This window comes from Vicugna pacos, chromosome 22 (genome assembly GCF_048564905.1).
Source record: "Vicugna pacos chromosome 22, VicPac4, whole genome shotgun sequence".
Lineage (NCBI taxonomy): Eukaryota > Metazoa > Chordata > Mammalia > Artiodactyla > Camelidae > Vicugna > Vicugna pacos.
The window spans coordinates 14,027,157-14,051,845 of record NC_133008.1 but is presented as its reverse complement, the minus strand read 5'-3'; the positions used below and the strand labels follow the sequence as shown (position 1 = coordinate 14,051,845).

Below are 24,689 nucleotides of genomic sequence, written 5' to 3'. Positions count from 1 at the left end.
GATATATGCCCAGGAGTGGGATTGCTGGATCATATGGTGAGTCTATTTTTAGTTAAGGATTCTCTTTTAAACAGATTCGTTTCAGAAAATAAATCCCTCTGGCTGCAACATGGAGGGCAGACCACAGAATGACCAATGCTGGGACTATTGCAGTATTATGAGTGAGTGATGATGAGAGTCTAGGCCAAGGGTATGAAAGGAGAGGAGAGAGGGGGCAACTCTATGAAGATTTCTATCAAATGGACCCTTCCTCAGCATCACCAATGCAAAGAGGGTCATTCTGATATGACCCTCTTGCCACAGTCATTCCAAAATCATAACTGCTATATCAGTGGGCAATACATTGTTGTACAGATTGCCAGGATCAAGTGCAACTATCATCTTTGATCCTTTACTCTTTCTGACCTCCTCTTCATTTTTCTGTCTCAGTCTCGAGTTTGCCACAACCCCGATGCTTCTGCACATGTCTCGTCACCCGCTCCCCGTCTCCTGCAGTGTGCTACGGCATCACAACATACGCTGCCAATTTACTGGCTTGATTTCTAGGTCATGTCGAAATGACCCTGCGTCAAAACAGCTAGGTCAAAATACCACCCACTCTGGGGGCAGAACTTCAAAAGACGCAGAAGTCCTTCAGCTTTTGCAGATAAACCCTCCAAAGAGAGAGCTGAGGAGACAGCAGTACCCTCCAGAAAGCAGTCCCCAGGACCTTCAGCCAAGCCCAGCTTCCAAGGTCACGCGCATCTCGAGATGAGCTGCGGGAGCAGGTGAGCTGCTGCCAAAAGTATCAGAGGAGGCAGCACCTGTCGGCCCCTCATCCAGGGCTGCCCGCCCTGAGCAGGAAATGGTCCCCGCTGGGCGTCCTTGCAGCCACTTCAGCCAGGCCTTGCTTGCTCCTGATTAGTGCTGAGCAGGGCACACGGGTCCCTGCCTCCCCATGACTGCCCATATGCTCCTCGCCGCTGGTGGAGGAGGTGAGGGAGTCTGTGTGTCTCCCTTTCTCTTCTTCATAGATCAGCCCTGCGGTTACACTCCCTTCAACCCAAGCTTTTTACTCCCAAACCCAAAGGTGTTGGGGAGGGGGTGCCAAACAGGGCAGAAGATCAAGCTTCCCTCCCCCCTTTACAGACCCAAATGTCCGTGTTGGCTTTATTTAATTTCCTCAGAGCTGTGGCCTGCATTTTTCCAGGGTGCTAAGAGCTGAAACATTAGTCTCTCATTCCAAGTAGATGTGGGCTTGACATTTCTGAAGGCTTGGAAAAAATGTTATTATTCTAAGCTGTGTGCCTGGAACGTGGTAAGAGGATTGGCTGGATTTCTGCGCGGCGATAACCTCTCCCAAGGGGTGGCGGCCCCAGGGAGCAGGCACGGCGGGGCTCTCTGGAATGATGAATGGGAGGCCCTGGCGCGCGGGGACCACAGGGAGCCTGGGAACAAGGAGGGCTTGGGGCCCTTCCGCTCTCTCTGCTTGGGTCTGGCCGTCCGACTCCACAGCGAGCAAGAACTGCTGCCTGGCTCTCCGTTCTCCCACCCAACTCGCCTTGTTGGCTCCTCCAAACTCTCTCCCGCTTCAGGGCCTTTGCCCACATTACACCCTCTGCCTGAATCGCTGTTCTGCCTGCCTCTTGTCGTGCCCTTGACTTGATTAACTTTCCTTCTTCCACCTCATTTCAGGATAAGAACCTCTGAGGCCGGGGTGCCTTTCCTGATCTTGCTGACCAGCTCAAAGCACTGCCCCCATGGGCTCTCCCATCACCACGTGCTGCTCACTCTTAGCATTTATCACAGATGGAATCACATGTCATTTCCACCTACGTGTGTGATCCTTCAAGCTTCGACCATCTCCTCCAGGAGACTGCAAGCTCGCCAAGGGACTTATCACCCCAGTGCACCCAATATGGAGTCTGGCGCCAAGCAGGCACTCAGTGAACACTTGCGGAATGAGTGAAAGGTCAAAGTTCTCCAGCTGGAAGGCAAGGACAGGTGCGCTCAGTCCAGACAGCAAGGCACTTCGGAAGAGAAGGGCCTTCAGGGCCAGGCGGCCTGGATTGAGTCCCTGCCCTGACACCTGGATACCGGCATTGCTATCTGAGAGAAGAGATTACTGGCAGACCCAGAGGCAGCTGGTCCAGCACGCTCAACAAGACCAACGGGAAGGTGCCCAAACACCACCCCAGTGACAGTCGCCTCCCCTCTCACGGCCCACTCCCACAGCTCTGAGTGCAGAAGCTCCAGGAGGACGGCTGGTCTGTCTTGTTCTCCGCTGTGTTCCCAGCACCAAGAACGGTGCCTGGTAGAGAGTGAGTGCTCGGGGGTGACAGAGGGAATGGCCTGCATCCTCACACTGTACTCCCCAGCCTCTGTGGTGGGCAGACCCTAGAGTGACCCCGGATGGATCTCTACCAACTGGGGTCTGCGTCTTTGGGCGATCTCCTCCTTTGGAAGGAGGGCAGGACCTGTGACTTGCTCCTAAGCAGAATAATAGGAAAGAGGTGATGGAGTATCACCCCTAGATTCAGTTCAATTGTACAGCCAAGGAGGCAGGATTCCCTCCCATGATCACTCTGTGTTACGGAGCAAAAGGAATGAGTTGCACTCCTGTGATGACATTCACTTAACAAGACTCTGTCTCAGTGGACTGGACAGAGCCCTCGCTGGGGGTGATGAAGCAAGGCACATTAGGCAGCCCTCCCACCCCCGCCGGAGGGGCCACGGGAAGCCTCCAGGACATGGGGGTGGCCTCTAGCCAGCAGCCAGCAAAGGGCAGGACCTTCAGTCACAGCCACAAAGAGATGGATTCTGCCAACAGCCTGCAGGGGCTTGGAGCTGGAGGCCTCTAGAGGAAAGTGCGGTCCAGCCAGCAGCTTGACGGCAGCCCTGTGAGACCCTGAGCAGAGGCCCCAGCCACACGGTGCCCAGACTCCTGACCACACCGACGGTGAGATGGCAAATGCTGTTTTGGGTCAGTAAGTTTGTAGTAATCTGCGACACAAAAATAGAAAAGTAATACAGTGTCCAGGCCTTTCATTATGCTGTTTCTCTACCTGGAAGACTAAAGGACTCTGATGAGATGAGGTTTAGGCACCTCTTCCTCCAGGAAGCCTTCCCTGCTGTCACTCTGCTCTCACCTTACGCGTCTCTCGTCTGTGCTCCGACAAAGCGCAGATGTTTGCTCCGTAATAACACTTTTGACACTATATGGCTCTTTCTGTTTTCACACTGATTTCACCCACTAGGCCCTGAGCTCCTCTAGGGGAGGAGCCCTGTCTTTCCGTTTTCTTTCCTCCCTTCTCCTCACCCTTGGCAGGTGGTTTTAGAGAGCTCACAGTGGGCCAGGCAGTGTGCTAGCTGCCAAGACACAAACGCTAACAACAGCAGCATAGAAATGGTGTTCTTATCTCGTGGAGGATCTGATCTAATGACAGAGAGACATCAATCTCTGAATCACACACCCACACTCCCAGAGCATTAAGGATGGTGCTATAAAGCCAGTAATGGATGATGTGACCTAGTGAGCGAGGTCAGGGAAGGGTGCCTGAGAAAGGGATGGTTAGGATGATCTATGAAGGACGAGTTGGAGTTGACCAGGCCGAGGTGAGGTGAGGAATGCCTCAGGCAGAGGAACAGTTTACATAAAGGCCCTGCAGAGAAGGATGCTCGGCAAGTTTGAATAACTGAAGGAAGGCCCACAAGGCTGCAGCAGAGAGAGGGTGAAGGTGTGCGGGGTGTGGGGAAGTGGTAAGGACCCTGGGGCAGACCCCACATGCAGCACACCGCGAACCGTGTTAGAGTTCAGCCTTGGCCCACTGGGTGTACATCGGAGGGTTTCAAACATCATCCAGTATAAACTGTGAAATGACTCATCTGCGATGTGGACGGTCGGTGAAGGATAAGGGTGTGAGGACAGAGCTGGGCTGCTGTGCAAAAATGGCCGTGGGAAAACCAGTTAGGAAGCTACTGCAATAGTCCAGGTGAGAAATCATGTGTTACGCGTTGAACTGTGTCCCCCAGCATTGAAATCCTAACCCCCAGCACCTACCAATGTGACCTCATTTGGAAGTAGGATCTCTGGAGATGATCAAGGTAAGATGAGGCCGTGAGGATGGGCCCAGATCCAACATGACTCTCCAAAAGCGAAAATCTGAATGTACAGACAGACACACAGAGGGAAACGGACGTGAAGACCAAGGGAGAACACCGTCTAAAAGCTGGACCAGATTCTCCCTCCCAGCCCTCCGAAGCAGCCATCCCTGTGACACAGTGATCGCGAGTTTCTAGCCCCCAGCTGTGAAACAATAAATTTCTGTTATTTTAAGCCACCCAATTTGGGGCACTCTGTTTAGGGCGGCCCTAGCAAGCGAACACCCTTGGTGCAGGTCAGGAGTCAGCAAGCTGTTTCTGTAAAGGGCCAGGTGGTAAACATTTCTGGCTTTGGGGGCCACACTGTCCCTGTGGAAACTACTCAACCAAGCTGTTGCAACGTGCAAGCAGCCCACAGGCAGCAGGTAAACAAATGGACATGATCACATGCCAACAGCACTTGATTTCCTCAAACAGGCAGCAGGCCAGGTTTGGCCGATGGGTCATGGTTTTGGGACTCCGGGTCTCGGTGATGGTGGTGCAGTGAAGAGAAGTGGATGGCGTGGCATGTGAGATACCTGGGTCTGCACCTTGGGTCTCCCAACACGTCAGGTTCAGACCAGGCACTAGCTAGGTGGGTGCTCAGGGAATTGAACTGCTGAGCTGAACTCACCCTGGACTTGTGGGTCATTCTGGCCCAGGGAAAATGAGGGGGCTGACACGTGGTTTCAGACGTCTCTTTCAGCTCCAGCATCCTGGTGACTGCCGCTGCGGGTGGATGGCGCTCTGTGTCTGTGTTTAGTGTGGCTTGTTACAAACTAGGTGCCCGAAGGCTCAGTGGGGGTGGGAGAGGCCTGGGGTCCGTGCACAGTAGCTCCCTTTGTCCAGACACAAGGCACAATGCGGCCCTTGCTCAGGGACCGCATCCTGATGCTGGTGATAATGGTGGTGACAGCGAGTGGCTGCATGGCTGAAGGTCCCTGCAAGTTGGTAGAAAGAGCCACGCTCTGGAGTCTGAAACCCTGGATTTGCCGCTGATGAGCTGCCTGATCTTGGGCAAGTTACCGACTTAAGCTCTCTGAGCCTCTTTCCTCACTCATTTGAGCTGGGCACATTGTAGACCTTCATGACATCTTAGTTTCTGTCCTTTCCCTTAGGAGGCTCTGGGGTTCAAAGCCTGTTTTGCATTCACTAACCGGGTGACCTGAGGTGAGGTACTTTACCTCAGTGTCCCCATCCACAGAGTGGGAACAATGGTAGCTGTGCTGAATCTTTTCTGGTCCCTTCTCCCCAATGTCAGGTCTGTTCTCCACGCCCTCCCCTTCTCGGAGCCCTGGGGAGGCCGGCTCAATAGATGACATCACCAGCCTCCCCTGCCTTCTGATTCCAGCTGGGTGTGGCCAGGGGAGTCATGGGCAGCAGGACAGGGGTCAGGGTACTTGTCCCCCAGCTCCTCTCTGCTGGGCTGCAGTTTGCCAATGAGTTCTATACCTAAAGCTCCTGCTGGGGGCCCTTTTCCCACGGCTGCTCTTCTCACCTCGCTCTAGAAGCCGCCATTGCTGCTCACCCCTCAGTCTGTGGGTGAATTAGCTTCCCGTGGTTGCTACTGCTGTGCTGAAACATCGCTCACTGGCACCGATAACTAACACCGATAATCTCTGTAAATATCCCCCTCCTTTAGCCTTCTTTTAAAATTATTTTTAATTGTGGTAAAATATGCATAACATAAAATTTACCATTTTACCCATTTTTAAGTGTACAGATCAGTGGCATTAAATATACTCGTATTGTTGTTCAGGCATCACCACCGCCCACCTCCGGAACTCTTTCCATCTTGCAAAACTAAAAACTCTGCATCCATTAAACAGTACCTCCCCCTTCCCCTACTCCCTGGCAACCACCATTCTACATTCTGCCTCTGAATTTTCTGTCTAAGGTACCTCATGTAAGTGGAATCATACAGTATTTGTCTTTTCATAACTGGTTCATTTCATTTAGCATATTTATCCTTAAGGTTTACCCTTCGAGTCATCATGTTGTAGCACGTGTCAGAATTTCCTTCTTTTTTAAAGTGGAATAATATTCTATTGTGTGTATTTACCATATTTTGCTCATCCACTCGTCTGTCAATGGATGCTTGGGTTGCTTCTGTCTTTTGGCTACTGTAGAAAATGCTACTATGAATATGGGGTGTGCAAATATCCTTAAATCTCCTTTAATTGTCCCTTTGAGGGTTCCACTGGGTTCCTCCCAAGAGTCTCACGGATAAATAATATACACTTAGTATCATCATGTCATTTTGAGTAATTAAGTTAATACATGCAAAGCACTTAGATCAGCACCTGGCACCTGGCAAGTACTCAGTAAATGCCTGCTCTTACTAGGAAGGTTTCTCCGTGGCAGAGCTGGGTGGCAGTGCCTCTTCACCCTCAGCACCAGCTAACAACCTTCCCTAGTCTAGTTAGGGGCTGCGGGACTGCATGCTGGAGCGTGGAATGTGACTGGAGTCGGACATCCCTCTTCTAAGCCTGGCCCATAAAAACCTCCTTCAGCCAGTCCTTTCTGCATCTCGCTTTCTGTGTGGCTGACATCCACCCTGCAGGAAGATCCCGGTGTCGCCTGTTAAAGGTGGCAGAGCCACCGTCACCCTGGGTCCCTTGATATGTGGACAGAGGGAGGTGCTAGTATTATCGCCCACGTTTTACGGGTGACAAGATCAGGAGATTTGGGAACAAGCAGCAGAACCTAGATGTGAACCCAGGCAAGCAGTCTGGCACCAGGGTCCACACTCCTAAACGCGACTCTGCACTGTCTCTCTCTCAAACTTAGGCATAAGGCTTGGCAACTACATTTTCCTTTTCCTGACAACCCCCAGACCTAGGTTAAACTCAGGCTTGCAGTGGTGGGGGGGAAAAAAAAAAAAGCAACCATGGCACTAACCACTGCCCCACAAGGCCAAGGTACCTGGTTGAACTCCCCTCCCCAGTTCATTGTATTTCACTCCCAATGGGGCATGTGGGATGGGCGGGAACCACATCAGTGCCTGCAGAGTGTCCTTGGCCCCTCTGTCCCTCTCTCTGGCGTTCCTTTCTCTCAGAGCCAGTGGTCTGGTCTAATCACTTGGGAAGCAGACTGAAGAAAGAGGGGTGCTCCCTGGATCCGCAGCAGCAAAGCCGGGATTACCCACTGACATTACAGCTGGCAGCCTCCGGCTGCTGGCACCCTTTAAAAGAGAACACGATGGCAATTTTCCAGCTAAATTCTCCCAATTAGGCAGTCAGAGAAACATTATCCAGCCTAGGATCAAGCTGGTGAAACGGAGAGGGCAGGGCTGGGGAGGCAGGGCGCTCATCTGTGTGCTGGATCGCACAGCCCAGAGCGTGTGTTTCCAGGGGTGCTCACAGGGAAGCGTTTGCAGGGTCTGGCGAGCTGCCTGGGGCCAAGCAGGTGATGCATTCACCTCAACCACTTGAAGGGCCCCACCTGTAAGTCAGCGCGAAGCAGCCTCTGAAATCCCAAAGCTCTCCCAGTTCTGGTCTGGACTTAGTGGGCAAAGGGGGGAGTGGGGCAGACGAGCAGATTTATATAAAGTCAGAGCCAGAAGGAAGCTTCCCTCTCTCCTCCGCCTCCAAACAGACTCAAGGTGAAGACTGGGGAAACTGAGGCCCACCAAGACAAGCCTGAGACACCACATGGGCCAGCACGCCTCACCTTTTACCCAAAGCGATGCTCGGAATCCCATGGTTTTCTCATTTACCGAGTCTTTCTGAAGCGTAGGCATTTCACACCCATCACCACACTTAATTCTTACAACCCTGGGAGGCGGGCACTCCTAATCTCTCCAGTTTCCGCCCCACAGGAGGAAAATGAGATTTACTCAGATTTACAGAAGCAGACCAGGGGTTCCACACACAGATAGAGCCAAATGTTCAACCCCACAGAAAGGCCCTGGGTTTTATCAGCAGAATTCTATTCATTCAATACACGCCTATTGAGCGATCATAAGGATAATAATAATAAGACTGCATTTAGCGCCATGCCAATGTATCTGATTTAAGCATCACAACTATTTCTGCCCAATGAGTCATCACTCCCCACTTTGCAAATGAGGAAACTGGACCAGAGAAGGCACTTGCCCAGGGCTGCACACTCTGGTGGGACTCAAGCCTCGACCCTCTGGACTCGGGCCAGAGGTCCTGACCTCCGTGTCAGCCCACCTCCACTTTGGACAAGGCGCACCCAGAAAAGCAGGCACAGGGGGCCCTGCACAGAGACAGAGAACAGTCTTCAAACTTAGGGTAGGTGTTCTACAAAGTAGTGAGAAATACGTTCCTAGCCTGCAAGTGCTAAAGGAGCCGAGAGAGAGAGAGAGAGCGAGAGAGAGGGAGATCGACCTGAGGCTGGAGCTGTCAGGGATGCTCTGGGAGGGATGAGGATTTGAATGGAACAACATTGCAGGGCAGTCCAGCCGGTGGACATCATTCTGGATCATTCTGAGCAGGGATGTGGTAAAGGCAGGTGTTTGAGGGGCCATGAGCTCTCTGATCTGGTTTCCACAGAAACAGTGTGGAAATATGAGGCCATAAACATGGGTTGAGACCATGCTTTGTAGGGATTCAGATGTCAGATACAAAGTTAGAACTCTACCCTGGGGAAATAGGGAGCTATTGAATGTTTAGGGGTAAGGTGTCAAGCTCTCTCTCTAGGATGAACAACCCTGTTACAGTGTTGAGGATGGATCTGAGGAGGGAAAGACTAGAAGCCTGAAGACATTGATAAAGGAATGGAGGGGGACTTATGAAGGCCATGCTGACAGAACATGGCGGTGACGGGAAAAATGTAGACAGCCAGTCCCACTGTCATCATGGGTGAGATGCCAGTTCATGTACATAATCCTTCTGTGAATTACATTTCTTTCGGCCATAAATATTTCTTCCCCTCAACAAAAGGTTGAGGTCGGAGGGAGCACCAGGCTAATCAAGCTTGCATTATGAGAAGAGGCCCCAACTATTTGGCACCAGCGCCAGAGAAAAGCCCTCAAGCATGAAACTGCCGCCTGCCCTCTGATTCCCACAGCAGCCGTGGCCTAGCTGTTTATAGGGAAGCCAATAAAAAGCAAGGGGTAGCTGACTTGTTGAGGTTTTCCTGGGCCGGCCTCAAAGTCCACGGAGCTTTTTAGATGTACAGAACCCTTCAGGGAGGGCTGCATCCTCCAGACTCCTTCATGCCTACCACACCCGGGATGGGCTGGGGACCCTCAACTGGAGACACACGGAGAATCAGAGGCTGCCCTGGGTCCCGGAGGAGCGTGGCTTCCCGTGAAAGGCTGGGAGGGACGGTCCTGCTAGATGAGTCAGGGACAGCGTGGACAAACGTGTGTGCTTGCCTGGGGCACCACTAAAGATAAAGAAAACACGACTTTACAAACTGCCAGGACACATAACTTCACAATGGGCTTACAGTCTGTAAAAAAGCATGGCTCTGCTCCTGGTGCTGGGAGAGCTGAACTGGAAGTGAGTGAGCAGAGATTACTTCCTGGAAATAGATCCTCATCGCAGGACCATTCACAGCAATTACCCTGGCTGTTCACCCCTCCCTCCTCTGCCCCTACACCTCTTGCCAGCTGATTTTGTCTGTAATTTTGAAAGCCGTGGATATGTTGCATTGGGACATGGCTCAAGTCTGCCAGGAAAAGCAAATTTGGGCCAGAAATAGTGGAATTTGAACATGATGGCAGAAGCCAAGCTGCTGCCAACCTGAACTTCACCTCAAATTTGATCCAGGGGTGGAGTGGGGAGAGGAACGGAGGATTTCTAGGCGCTGATGGGAGGGTGGTGTGAGCCAGAATTCTGTTTGTTTAAAGTCGTACCCGACCCACAGCCAAGGGTTCCCCTTCCCTGGAGAACGACGAATGCTGTTTCATGGCACCTGCAGGTCTCTAATCTCAGCGGGAGAACTCTCGCGTTCTCCTATGCAAAGTGAGCTCTGAATATTGCCAGTGAATTCAGAGAGATTTAATAGATTTGAAAACTCCCGATTCTCTCCCTTGACCCTTTAAATGGCACTTGAGAATATTCCAGACATTTTCTAAGCATGAGTTGGCATTACAAGGAAAAGACACTCTGACAGGGGCCCAGAGGGTGTTGCTGGTCCTTGATTTTATAATGTATGCTTTCTACTGTAGCATTTTTGAAATGTGTACCTTTCCAACGTCTGGGTATAACAGAGGCTTCATTTCCCTGATAATTTGTATTGGACAGGTCGGGTGAGACACATTTATCGAAGTCTTAAACGAAGATGTTTGTGTTCTGGGGGAGAAGTGTTCGGCAGATGGTGCCAAGACCGCGCTCCAGTCTTTGAGTTTGGCCCTCCGGTTTCAGTGCCTGGAGGGGCCCCCTGGCTCAAATGCTCCCTTCAGTCTTCGAGGGTTCCCCGAACAGCCTTTGAAAGACCAGGTGAGACTAAGAAGTGGCCAGAAAATTTGTAGTCAGTGATTTTGTCCTGCTCTTCTTGAAATCCTAGGTAGGATCAGGCCAAACCGGGCTGTCGGCCCAGGAGAAAGGAGTCAAGGCACAGAGCTCCATCTGTGCTTTAAGTGAAGGGGATAGAAACATGTGGTCTCCCCAGTGGTCTGCTCTGCTCCGGGGAGAAGAGAGGACCCAGGAGTCTGGATGACATGCAGGTCTGGGGGTTTAGGACCATGGCCATCACTAGGAGATGAAACTTAACAACAGCTACAAGGGCTGGTGTGTCATTTGGCGCCTGAAGGAACCTGTTTATGCACAGACCTGCCACTCTAATAGTGACTCACTCTGAGAGCAGGAAACACGAGCCACCTTTTCACCTGATCGGTGGTTATGAGATTTTTGGTTTGTTTCTGCCTCTCTGAATATATACTCCCTGGCACTAAAGTCCCAGAAAACAGATTGGGACTTCATGAATTTTTTTTTATTTCTATTTTTTCATTTAAGTATAGTTGATTTACAGTGTTGTGTGAGTTTCTGGTGTACAGCAAAGTGATTCAGTTTTACATATATATATTATATATATTTATATATATAATACATATACACACACACAGATATATATATTTAAATGTACATATTTTCTTTTTACGAAATATTGAACATAGTTTCCTGTGCAATACAGTAGGACCCTGTGATTTATCTATTTTATATATAGCAGTTTGTATCTTATGAATTTTTAAACAATTTCACTAGTCTCAGTTTTGGTTTTTTTTTGTTGTTGTTGTTTTGGGTTTTTTTTGAGTAAAGGTAGATTTATTTAGAGAAATATGTACTATATAGAGTGTAGGCTGTTTTAGAAGGCAAGAAAAAGGCCACGAGGTGTGGGGGTTGGGTGCTCAGGTTAAAGTAAAAGCAGATACACAGTCCATAGACAGAGTGCGGGCTGTCTCTGAAGACGAGGGAGCGAGAGAGGTGGCCACGAGGCCTGGTGTTGCCAGCTTTTATGGGCGTAGTAGCTTCATATGCTAACGAGTGGGAGGACTATTCCAACTACCCTGGGGAAGGGGCTGGGATTCCCAGGAACTGGGCCACCGCCCACTATGACCTTTTGTGGTTCGCCTTGGAACTGTCATGGCGCCTGCAGGAGTGTCATTTACCACGCTGATATCACAATGAGCATACAACGAAGCTCAAGGTCTACTAGAAGTCCAATCTCCCGCCATCTTGAGCCTCAAGGTCTACTAGGAGTTGAATCTTCTGACATTTTGGTGTTAATTGTGACATCATTCCTTGAATGGCTGTGCCCTGCCCCCTTCCCACCTGATTCCCCCCTCAGAGATTTTACTCCTATAATCTTATGGGGGATGCAGAGGGGCGATGGTCTGTCTTCCAAAACGACTTCCGGGCTGAGTAGGGGCGTTGACCCTGCCTATCAGGGAATCAGTGGTCTCAGTTTCTAAACTACCATTTATGAGCACTTACTGTGTACTGGGCACCATGTTAAACTATTCTACAGAGATTATTATATTTATTCCCCTGTGAAAAATTTTCCCAAGTTCCCATGACCAGTCAGTACTGAAGCTCATATTTGAACCCAAGTTCTGTCTAGATCCAAAGCCACAATACTTGGACTGCCCGTGCAGCTATTAAAAGCATCAAAGTCAATACACATGGAGGTCAGAGACACTGGCGGACTCAGGGCAAAGGTCCTGAATTCCACCAGAACGGCCTTCCCTCACCCTTGCCTTGCAGATGACCCCTGGAAATGATCCAAAGTAAAGCTCACACAGGGATGTTTTCCCTCTGAGCACATATGGCTCTCTTAGGAACCAGTGTCCACCATGGGATGATTTTCCGATCTTCATGACGGTTTGATTAAAGGACCTCCAGTTGGCATAAAACCTGATTACGCTGTTAATGACTAGAAACTGTTATCACGCTGATTAATGCTGCCACTGTTTAGAACAATGATTAACCTGGCAGGAAGGACCCACAGGAATGAAATGTGTGACTAATCAATCTAGAAGGAATTGCCAGGTGATGTTTGTTTTGTGAGAACTGGAGGGAACCAAAGACACAAGCATTTTTCCTGGACACTGACGTTCCCGCCAACAGGTGGGCGGCAGCAGCAGTCAGAGCCAATCACATCCCATTTCAGGGATACAGCTGGTAGGTAAATACTCATGCACGGGTAGCAGGAAAGGGGTGGGGGGATGTGTCTCTGGCTGACCACCCAGCCTTGGTGTGCCGCCTCTGTGGGTCTCCCGTCTTTCCTCCAATCTTAACATCCACTTGCTCAAGAGTGGGCGCTCACCTAAGTTGCTAATTAAGTGCTTTCTCTGTTTGGTGTGATTTGGATGGTTTTCTTGCAGCACTGCCAAGTTCAAATGGCTCTTAATTACATCAGTTCACGAAACCACACCAAAGACAACCTTATTACAACATTTGTTTGTCATGCTATTTAAAGAAAGAAAGAAAGAAATCAGTTCACTGATGGGAGGCCAATACAATTCCTTTTCATCACAAAGCTCTTCATCGCTGCACCACTCACTGGCTTCCACATCCAGCCTTGGATCTGGCTTCTTAAAACCCTACTCCACGTGCAGGCACAGAATAGAACCAAGAAGGATATCTTCTTCAGTAGGAAGGTAAAGAGACTCTTACCTTCCTTCCCATTTAAAATTAGACTTAATTTGATCTTTCAAGAAACGTGACTGATCCCAGATGTAAAGACAGAGCATTCAGTCTGGGAGTGATGGTGTAAGACATGAGACGGAGAAGCAACAGGGACATAATTGTCTAGCCTTGTCCATCTTCCTCATATAGTTGCTCTGGGAACACACGACTTGGAGAAATTCTCTGGGAGGGAAGTGCCACCCACCGGAGTTCCACCCCTGCCTAGGAGGAGAGAGAGGGCAATGTGACAACAGAAACACAGCGTAATATTTAAATGTTATCCTGTTGCCCCATGGAAGAAGGCGCCATGAGCCAAAGGATGCAGGCAGCCCCTAGAATCCAGAAAAGGCAAGGGAATGGATTCTCCCCTACAGCCTCCAGAATGTGGCTCTAACAGTATCTTGGTTTCACCCCAGGGAAATCCATTGGAGACTACTGACCTCCAGAACTGTAAGGTGATAAATCTGTGTTGCTTTATGCCACGACGTTTATTGTAATTTGTTACAGTAGCAGTAAGAAACGTGATCCAAGACGTTCCCCACCTTGCACACACACTTGCTCTGTGCCCACCCCATAGCTGCATCCATTTGTGCTTAGCTTCCCCCTGGCTTTTAACCACCACAGTCTCGGTTTTCCAGCCTCTGACTTACCACCCACATCCCAGTATCCAGCTAGTCCCCTTCTCCCTGTTTTAGTGCTGCTGGGTCAGATCCCAGTGTGTTGGTCTCAGGACAGATACGGGATCTTCTCTTGTAGCCCTCACCTCCATTTCTTGGGAATTTATGGTGGTATCTCTTACTTCTCATTACTACTCACTATATGGAGCATACTGTATCCTTCCCCGCCCCCATATTGCAATAAGGCAGCTAAAGTTAGAGAGGTGTTAACCCGTCCCAATTTACACAGCTACTAAGTGGTAGAGCCAGGACTGCAATCCAGATCTGTCCAACTCCACAGTCTATGTTCTGGAAGACTCTTCAGCACGGCCACCCTCGTGACCCACCCCACCCCTACGAGAGACCCCAGGAGCCGGGGACCAGAGCCTTCTCTCTTAACCCCGGTGGCTCCGATTTGACCCTAGAATGCGGAAATTTACACCTTTCCGATGACCGTGGAAACTGACTGAATCTCTGCTTGGTTTCGCTCAGTGGAGAGCAAGACCAAATCCAGGTTCTAAGGCAGCTCACGCTGTAGAACTTTAGACTCACCACCCACAGCGATGCAAAAAACGCCCCCAACCTCCACCCCCGGGGACGTGAGTCTGTTGTCTGTGCCTCCAATACGACTCACCCACAGGGAGACCCTCCTGCGACCCCCGGTGGCCCGGCTGCCCAGCCACTGGCTGCCACTAGGTCTGTCCACACGGTCCTGCCCGTGCTCAACGTTCCAGAACCAAAAGGGCTTGGCTTTCACGGTCCGCCGGTGTCTACGAGATCATCCATCTCCATATTCCTCGCTGCTCTGTATTTACCTTTAGAGGTTCTTCTAAGAGGCAAACACAATCTCATCATTAACATTTTAAAAAAAACCTCACTTCTGTAAATATTACAGACATGTGTTCTACAGAGAGAGAGAGAGGGAGGGAAAAACAATCTACACTTCTTTCTGGTTTGAAAGCTTTTCCTTGGAATTTTTCTTTAAGGCATCCTTAGCGAGTGGTTCTGTTCACAAGCCATGGGGCTTTACAGCAGGAAGAGCCCCTGGTGACAAACTACAGACGGTACTATCGAGGACAGTGATGTACCCAAGATCATCCGGGAGTTGCTATGATTCCTAGTTCAGTACGTTTTCCTCTCCCGCAAGTCACCACCTGACACTTCAATGCTACCGACTTCCTAGGGAATTTTAGGGCTGCTCATAAGCTGCACGGGGACACTCCCTCTGCTTACCAGATGGCTGCCCCTTTTACCATCCCCCAAACGTGGAGGGCGACACTTCTTGTCGCTTTTCACTGAGCTGAGAGTGGGGAGCTGACCAGCTTGGCCCCAGGCTGCGCTGCAGATAATGCTGCTTCTAAATTCTGCCTCACCCGGGCCTGTGTTTAGGTGCTTCCAGATAGGAGGCTGTTCTGAAACAGAACTCAAAGTGAAGGCTGTCACCGGATCACTGGGCGCACAATCAGATGTTATTACACACTTAGCCTACACAAGCCAAGGCCTCAGACCACACTCTCAAGAGGAGAACCCCGGAGTAACTGGTTGTTCACAAAACTGTCATTATTCCAACCCTGAAATTCAAACAAGGCCGCCCCCATCTCTGGGGTCAGGAAAGCTATTTTTGGAACGTGCCTGCCTTTTGCACGTGCGTCATCAAAGGCTTGGGCTCTGGTGCCCAGCGTCCCCCTGGCTCATCACGGCTTTTCTCTGACTTGAGGAAAGAAAGCTGGGAGCTGTTCAGTTCCATTATTTCACGCCTATTGGATCTCTCATGCTACTGTGTGCTCTCACTGTTACGCTACCCCGGTATCCCCAAATTAACAAAGGTGAGACCATATGAAGAGATGCGGACTGAAAAGAGGATGAAAGAATTTGCCCATCTTCCACCCCAGAGCACAGCCACATGGTCACGGTGTCCCTTCATCTTAGGCCACTGGTGACGCCATCATCACCTCCTGGAACAACGAAGGCTGCCTGCAACCTACTGGCATCCAGGGGTTACTTGGGTCTTTGATGGCTCAGTGTCTATTACTGACATTTCAAAGTCAGATATTCTTGTTCCTCCCTCAATCCATTCTCACCCCTGGGAAACATGAATTTAAGCACATAAAAGGATAGTAGCCAGGCCCAAAGAAACTGGTCCTTCTGAAAAACCCTTGAACACTCACCCGCAGAGAAAGCCATTTCTAAAATCTGAACCTGAGTAGAAAGAATCCTGCGACAATTAGACTGGGAAATAATTTCCTTTTATCATACGATACGGTGGTTATAGAAGATGGCTAAAATGGTTAGCAATGCACACAACACACGTACACACACATACAGAGAAGCAGATTTGCTAAAGGAAAGTCCACTGTCACTGCATGAATTAGAAAAAGGCATCTCTCTCTGGGCAGTTAAATTAGAAAAAGGCTGCCCTTCCTATGGGAAGACACAACCCAGGGATGATTTTGCAAGTAGATCAAGAGACAGATTTCAGACCCCACTCACCCGTGTCTAAATGTGTGCAGTGCACAACCTATCCCACTGGACAGAGCAACCCTAGAGAAAAGCACAGATGTAAATATGGAATATGAACCTAGGTAGAAATTGCTAGAACTGGAGTGATTGTAAGTCATCAGAGAAAAGAAAAAAGTTTGGAAAACAAAGAAATCCTCAAAAGGAAAAATAATCACCAGTAACATCACCTTGAGAAACGATGATTATTCAGATCTTTGGTGTATTCCTTTCCACTCTCATTTTTGAAATGCACATGCACACGCGCACACACACACACGAATGCCAACAGGGAAATGTACTGTGCATACTGTTTACAGCCTTTGCTTTTTGCCTGTCATGTCCTGCCCATCTTTGCACGGGAGCTAAGATATATCCCCAGCACCACTTGCAACAGTAGTGCAGCCTTCTCTTCAACATAATGCATTTGGCCAATTCTGTTGGTGGAACTTCAGGTTAACTAGGTCTCAATTCCTGTCTTAGCCACCTACTTGCCACGAAAAGCCTTCTGGCTAGAAACAGAGGCAAAGGGGACACTAAGCGTCACAGTTAGGAAGGAGCTGTGTCTAACAGCACAGGGTGGGGAACGCCCTTGTTTGGGAGTCCCTGCAGCTTGTTCCTGACCTGCACTGAAGGTTTACTTTCCCACTGGTCACTCCACCTTCACCACCAGGCACATTCCCGGCGTCCACACACTCACTGAGCCGGAGGGCGTTGTCGGAATCCGTTGCCAAGTGGCAGCTGGCTGAAACTGAGACAGCTTGCTCTGCACCCCTCTCCCTGCAGAGCATCCTCCTCCACCACAGCTTCTTCCCCAAAGCAGAGAGAGGACGGATAAGAAGGTGACTTCCATTTGTGCCTGGGCACCATCGAATTCCTGCCAACAAAAGCATTCCTTCCATACCTGTCCATCAGCTTGAGAGGAACAAGGCCTGAGAAGAGGGTTCACATTTCCTGAGCAAAGTTCTCTATCTTTCCTCAGGTAGAGATGCGGCCAGCTTGCTAGGAGATGAAACAGGCTTCTAGCCAGGCTGGGGGCCCAGGGTTCACACCCCACAGGGACTTCATTCTGGTCACCTTGCTTCTGTGCTCATCACCCGACAACATGCTTGCACGGGGACCCACGGAGAGAAATTACAGCAGGAGACACTACATTTATCAGGGGGAGATCGGTACCAGAGACCAGGCTAGATTCCAGTGCTCCAAGGGCACACCGTTTGACCTCAAAACATCTTATGGGACTATTTTCTCATGTGAGATCCTGGGATAAATTTTTGTTTTAAAAATCATCCACCTTGGACATCCTATTTAGATTTAGAAGTGACAGGTGCTCTGAAAAATTAAAAAGCAAGTGTGTATAGATAAGAGAGAGAGAGGAGAGTCGGGGAAGGGGACAAGAAGAGGAAGGTGGAGGCAGAGAAACAGAGAAAGGGAGGTAGACATAGATATGCAAGACCTCATCTAGAGAACACCACGATGTTGCTAAAGGTAAAATACTGAACGATCTTCAGAGCCTCTTTCCTCTCCTATTACCAATGAACAAATACAAGTTAACATGAGAGGAACAACTGAGACTCAGAGCCAAGGGACTGTAGCGGTGACATCATGATGAGCAGAGTCTGGGCCAGGCTGACCCCCACAAGTGACATCACGGTTCACACAGAGCACTGCCCTTCGCAAGCTCTCCACTGCAGCTCTGCTCACGGACAGACTCTGCTCTCCTGACAGGGTGATATCAACCACTCGAGGCGCCGGGGGGGCAAGGGGCAAAGCTGGAGACGCGTGAACCTGCCAGTGTGTCTGGGGCTCTCCTCTAATGAGGCTGGGGAGGGAGGCCCTGATGGGTCAGGGTCTTCGGGTGACAGAAGGAGACAGCGTTTCCTGGAGGCTGGCCACGGATGGGGAATGCCTCGAGGCTCGCCCTTGGCTGCCCAGATTTTTCTCCCCAACTTAACCAAATGACCCCATGATCCATTAGTCATTCTTTGCTGAGATCCACTGGGAGTCATCAGGACTTCATGATCCACATAATTACAATGAAAAGTCTGCACTGACTTCAGTGATTCAAGTGATTTAGACAAAACGTTCCCCAGACGGCTGACCACGGCTTCATCATCAGAGCCAGCCTGAGAGTTTCTCCGGTTGACCTCAGTCACTGGCTGCTAAGCGGCAGACATTTGTTCCTCCGATCCTATCAGGAAGCCATTTGAAGACGGTGCCTCTCAGACCCAGTCTTCATCACAAGAAGGCAAAAGCCAAATGAAAACCCCACGCATGGTTAAGAGGACCAACGAGGAGAATCTGACAGGCAGAGTCATAAAATCAGGGACTTTACTTTCCAATGCGGAGAACAGTAAGACAAGCACTGCCCTTAAAATCACCGGAGAAACCCTCCAGACTATGTTTCCCATTGTTACCAGGCATGTGAGTGCGTTTCAATTATTGAAAGGGGGCAGCAGCCGAAAGGTCCATGACTATCAGCCTTCTAGCCAAAATGGCTTGCCTGTGCGCCGAGCAAACGCTTTTTTTGGTCTCCTGGACTCAAAACAAGTATCTCTCAAATGGAAAGCGGAGTGGCCATCTTTCTGTAGGATCAGAAGAGCACAGTGAGAAAAAAAAAAACCGGACGTAGTGGGCATTAAACCACCAAGCCTCTGGTGAGAGATGCTTTCCAAAGGGTCTAAATCTTTTCTCAGCCAAATCAGGGTCTTCCTGAGCCAAATGCTATTCTGGACATGAGAGCAGGGGCTCTAGCTTTGCTGAGCACCTTATCCTCAGCATCTGGTAGAGTGTCTCATATTGAGACTTATGATTGAGTGAGCGAACGAGTGAATCAATGAACGAATGAATTAGTCAGTCAGAACTTGAGCTGTTCTGGCTAAGTCAAGGTTTCTTTACATCCAAGGAGAAGCAGTGACATAGGACAAAGTTAGGACATTTAGCGTTATTACATGGTTTCCGTAGAGTCCTCATAAAAAGGGGTCCTCCTACCCCAAAACGTATCAAAAACCTTAAAAATGTTTAAAATAACCCAGTAACCCCACTTTCAGGATTCTATTTTACAGAAATAATTTAATAGACAAGGAGAGGAAAGTTCTACTTTAACAAATACTTCTCTCAGCATGAAAATTAACCAAATATTATCAGAGTGATTAAGTGAAATAAAGATTATTTAAATAAGATATTATTATCTTATCTGATAGCTACTTAAAAGTAACAGGTAGAATGCTTATGACAGCATTGTGTAAATATTTCGCAAAGTATGTAACATGTTCTGAGGACAAAAGTGTAACTATATAGAAAGAGGCAAAATCTTAACGGTCACTGTCATTGGGAAGTGGAGCATGAACAACTATATTTAGGTGCTATTTTCTGAAAAATTTCTGTAATTTTTACAGTGGGCATTTATCATTTATTTTATAATGGGGATGGAAGTAAACATAACTATATATATTTAAAATATATTTCAAATAAAATAAATTTTAAATATAAATAAATACAAATGTAAATCAAAATTTAAATTTAAAACATAAAGCATCCCCAAAACGTTGATCTTCTAAGTGAACAGTTGGCTCTAAGAAGTGACCCTTTCTGGGCTCTTCCATCCTAAAGCCTAGTAACTCTTTAAACCGACAATTTGGATATTGCTTCAAAGAGTTCTCTGATATCGCCACATTGCTAGCCAACATGCACAGTGGGTCCGACAAACGTAATTATTAAATTCTCTCTTGTGACCACATCACAGAAGCCAGGCAATGGAAGCCCACACTCATCCCTTTGTCACTGAAGAAGGGCTTTTACTGGGAGAAATCAGAAGTAAGGAATGACTTTTGAGAGACTCAGGCGTTCATGGGGAAAGGCAGCCCTGAGGGCAATGGAGCAGCATCACGCTGTGGTTACAAGACACTTGGAACTGGACATCGGTGGGCACGAGGTTGTAACTCCTCAGTAAGCTGCTTGGTCACAGAAACCTACCAGCTGCCATACTCCCAGCCTCAGGACAACGTGTCAGCCCACTGTCTCCCTGTGTCCCTGCGCCAGGGCAGCACCGAGGCAGCAGTGTCGAAAAGATGCCCCTTTCTGCTGTGCTGAAACGGCAACCTCCCTTCACTGCCAGGAGGCACCAAACCCTAACTGTCAGCTGAGTTGGTTACGGATCTCTAAATTCTTGATACTGCCTCATTTGGACCCCTGTGGTAAACGACGCTAAATCAAGGTCTCAGTACACTGATTGTCAAGGTCATGAAAAACTAGGAAAGACCGAGAAGCTGCCATGTCAGAGGCAACTGGGGAGACAATGATAACTTAATGCAGTGTGGCGCCCTGGATGGGATGTTGGAACAGAGAGGGCATTAATGGGAACGTTGGTGACATCCTAAGAAAGTCTGGAGTTCAATTTATAGTAACAAATGTCCGTTTCTTCGTTTTGAGAAACACACCATAGTAATATGGTAATAATGAGGGAAACCGGATGAGGTGTATGGATGTTCTCTGTACTGTCTTTGAAACTTCTGTAAATCTAAAATTATTCCCAAATAAAAGCTTATTTTTAAAAGAATCAAGGCCTCTAAAGAGGAGTGGGATGAGGAAATGGTAATTGTTAGTCCCACTGATACCAGTCTCACCAGAAATTCCAATAAAATTAGAAATAGCTCTGGAATTGGAATGTGATGATTTGATTCAAAACTCCATACTCTTTTCTATGGGAACCAGGATAAGTCACTTAAAACAGAGAATTTCAGTTTCCTCATCTGTAAAATGTGAATACTAGCACCTGTCTGATAGACTTGTAGCAAGCATCACCAGAAGTAAGCATCACAAGGGAGGGAGATACTTCGCACCTGCTAATTCCTTGGTGCCCAGAATAGCGCCTGGCACAAAGCAGCTACCTGACAAAGATGTGTTACATGAGTGACCACATGAAGAGCGTTCAAGATGGCATCCCACTTCCATACACTGTTGCTATTAACAGCAGTATCAAAGCCTCATTCATCCTACTGGAAATAACTCGAAACATTGGGGCAGGATAAATGCATCATGGCATGTGAAAACGGAACACCATGAAGCAGACAGAATAAATAAGCCAGATTAAGATGTATCGCCATGACTAGAGTTCAGCCTAACACTGAACACAAAATGTAAGTTGCAGAACAATGTACACAGTATGATGCTATTTATGTAAAATGTTTGAAAATATACAAAAAGCAGCTACATTTGGTTTATAGATACTGTTACACGGTGGAAAAAAACTGGGAAACACAGACCAGAAAGGTCCACTAAATGTGTGGTAGCTGTCACCTTGGGGAAAGGGCAGAGTGACTGAGGATGCACCACTGTTCATCCCATCTGAGGCACAGCCAGGTCACAGGAGCAAAGAGACTGCCTTCCAAACAATGTGACCACTGACAATTGTTAAGATTGAGGTTAGATGGCTCATTAGAAGCATTCATTGTGCGCTACTATGTTATTTAATTGCTAAAGAACACACAAAGAAGCAGAGATTAAAATAGCACAATTTAGGAAAGTCTGTCATGGGATTACTGGTTGTAAATTGCATGCTTGCAATTGGTTAGCAGAGTGCTTCTCAAAGCGGGGTTCCTGGACCAGCAGCATCCACATCACCTGGGAACTTGATTAAAATGCATATTCTCAGGCCTCACCCGGAATCTACCGGATTCTGAACTCTGGGGGTGGGGCCCAGCGATAGGTATTTTAACAAGCCCTGCAGGTGATTCTGATGCTTTGTCCAAAGGAGAACCCCAGGACTGGCAAGGTCTACAGAGAGGGTACCTGTCTGGCTGAGCCTTGACTAAGCCCCTTTATCTCAGACTTAGTTTCTTCATCTCTTAAAATATGGGCCAGGTCCAAATGATCTCTAAGCCCTTTTCTAATTCTATAAATTTGTGCCAGTACATCAACTTATATAAGATCACAAGGTTAACTTTTAACACATACTTTCTCAACCCTGAGATCGTGAGCACAGAGGTGACTTTCCACACTTCTTCTTGTCCTTCCCCTTGGCTCGTTCCGGTTCAGCCACCCCTAAACCACCCATAATCCAGTTCTTCCTCACCTTCCTCTACAGCGCTGCTATTGAGGATTGTAAAGCTAAAACATGCTCTCTCTCTCTCTCCACATCCCTTGCAGCTAGGTACACCCATGTGAAGCAGTTCTGGCCAATGAGATGAACGTGGAAGGGTTTCACTTCCTAAACACCGAACGAGGCCTTCACAGGTATCACTTCTGTGTAGCAGCCTTCTTGCAGACATGAAGATGGAGGTCACCTGGGAGGGATGGAGGCCCAGGAGGCAAGAAAGCACCTGGGACTTCGAGGTCACCCAGGAACAGCTGCATCAGCTCTATCGTGCCTCCCTCAGGACTCAAAAGCCCCATTTCTTTAAGCCAGGGCATGACTTCTCTGTCACTACAGCTGAACACATTCCTGATTGATGTCCCACACGTGCCCATCTCTAGGGAACACCTGTGGATGGTAACAGGGAGAAGGAAGGGGAAGAGGAAGCAGGGGAGGAGGAAGAAATAGAGGTAAGACAAGAGAGGGTTGAAGAGAGCCGGGGGGGATGACTGAGGATGGGGTGCCTAAAAGGAGAGCATTTTAAGCAAGTCTGTAAAGTGAGTAGAAAGGTCTGGAAGAGAGGAACCAAGAAGGCATGCCAAACCTGAATTTGTACAAGAAACTTTATTATATCCATTAACACATGTGTTTGATGTCTGCTTATACATATATTAATGCACATTAAAATGAATATATGACTATTAAACTGAAAAAAATATACATTGGTCCATGTGCCACCAACAGTCATCTTGCGAACCAACAGAGGCTCACCTGGCTCTCGCGGGGAGCGCGGACTGATGCAAATTCCTGGCCCAGAGGGTCTGCAGCTTTGGGTCCGAAATAGCAAAACATAAGCTGGAAAGACCCAAATCAAAGACAGCTTGAACTCAGCAGGAACCAGGACTTCTCAAAGAGCACATTCTGTACCAAGCTGAAGGTCTTTAGGTCTAATCTTTATTTCCCTAAGGTGCACCAAATTTCTTGGCTAACTCCAGGTATAAGAGGAAATACAATGAACACAGAGGGAAGAATGGCTCCTGCTCTAGCCTTGGGAGGATTCCCATGATCCCTGAACCCCCTGGACATTCCTTTTATACGTTGTGTGTTGTGTGTGTTGTGTGTGTGTGATTCAGTGCACCTTTGCTCTATGTTAAGATCGAGTCTTGCAGCAATGCACATTTTCTAAAAAATCCCTTTTGGTGTTCTGGTCACTTTCATTTCCAAGCCTTTCCCTTCTTTCTTGTTCTGCTCTCACAACTTCTTTTCTCTTTTCAACTACCTCCCTCCAGCAGAGAGGCACAGACGGCCCTCTCCTGTTCGTGGAGAGACCATTACAGACACACCAGCCAAGATGACAGACCAGCAGGAGGTGCTGACGTGACTCATCTTCCTTTTGCTCCCCTCCTCCCGAGGAGATTCTGCATTTCTGCCCTTCCCCAGCCGGCCCCCAGCCCCATCTCTGCAGGGCGTGGCCGGGCACCCAGCCTGATGGCGCTCGATGGCGTTTGTCAGTGGCACCCTTTGAAGAGCACCCCGCAGCCTTGGTCCGCAGCCTTGGAATCATGAGAGGTGAGCCCATCTTTGCCACCTTCTCGTGAATGCAAAGTTGGAGCCTGTTTGTCTACCACCCACAGCGGCTGGCCACATCGTCTGCACACGGGGCCACACGAGTCAGCCTGCCAGCCGTCTCCATGGAGAAGGGCAGAGGTCACAAGAGAAGCCACGGGGAGACGTGCCAACGTATCAAAGGATGCGCAAGGCTGACAGGGATCACTTTCCTCTCTCAAAGTGGAAAGAAAGAAAAAAAAAAACCCACACAATCTTCATAGTAGGAGCCAGATCAAGCGGGAGGGAGAGGCAGAACGGGAGGGTGAGAATGACATCTGTGTCAACTGTTTATTTTGGTGATTGTCTGCAAGTTGCAGGCAACATGGCTGAGCTAAGCTGTCATGGAAACACGATTTCGTGGCAGATGACAAGTTGGCATAAAGACAATGTAGGTGGAAAAGAGGTTCGGGCAACAACACTATACCTGTCAGACAGGCAGAGGGAGGAAGAAAATCTACCCTCACACACTTGCCCGTAATTAAATGTCAGATGTACACGACGCAGCAAAATAATTAGCGTGGCATAATTACCGTTCAGATGGAGTCCCGTGTATGTGCCAAACAAATTGCTGTACTAGAGCACAAGCTGTTAAAACAAATTGAGTTACTTAATTTTTACATGTAGCAGCCTGTT

General features: G+C 48.7%; 1 protein-coding gene across 1 annotated transcript in view; it reads right to left on the bottom strand.

Moving 5' to 3' along the window:
- SLIT3 (slit guidance ligand 3) overlaps positions 1-24,689 on the bottom strand; it is a 572,835-nt gene that overhangs the window by 398,437 nt on the left and 149,709 nt on the right. The window lies entirely within an intron of this gene.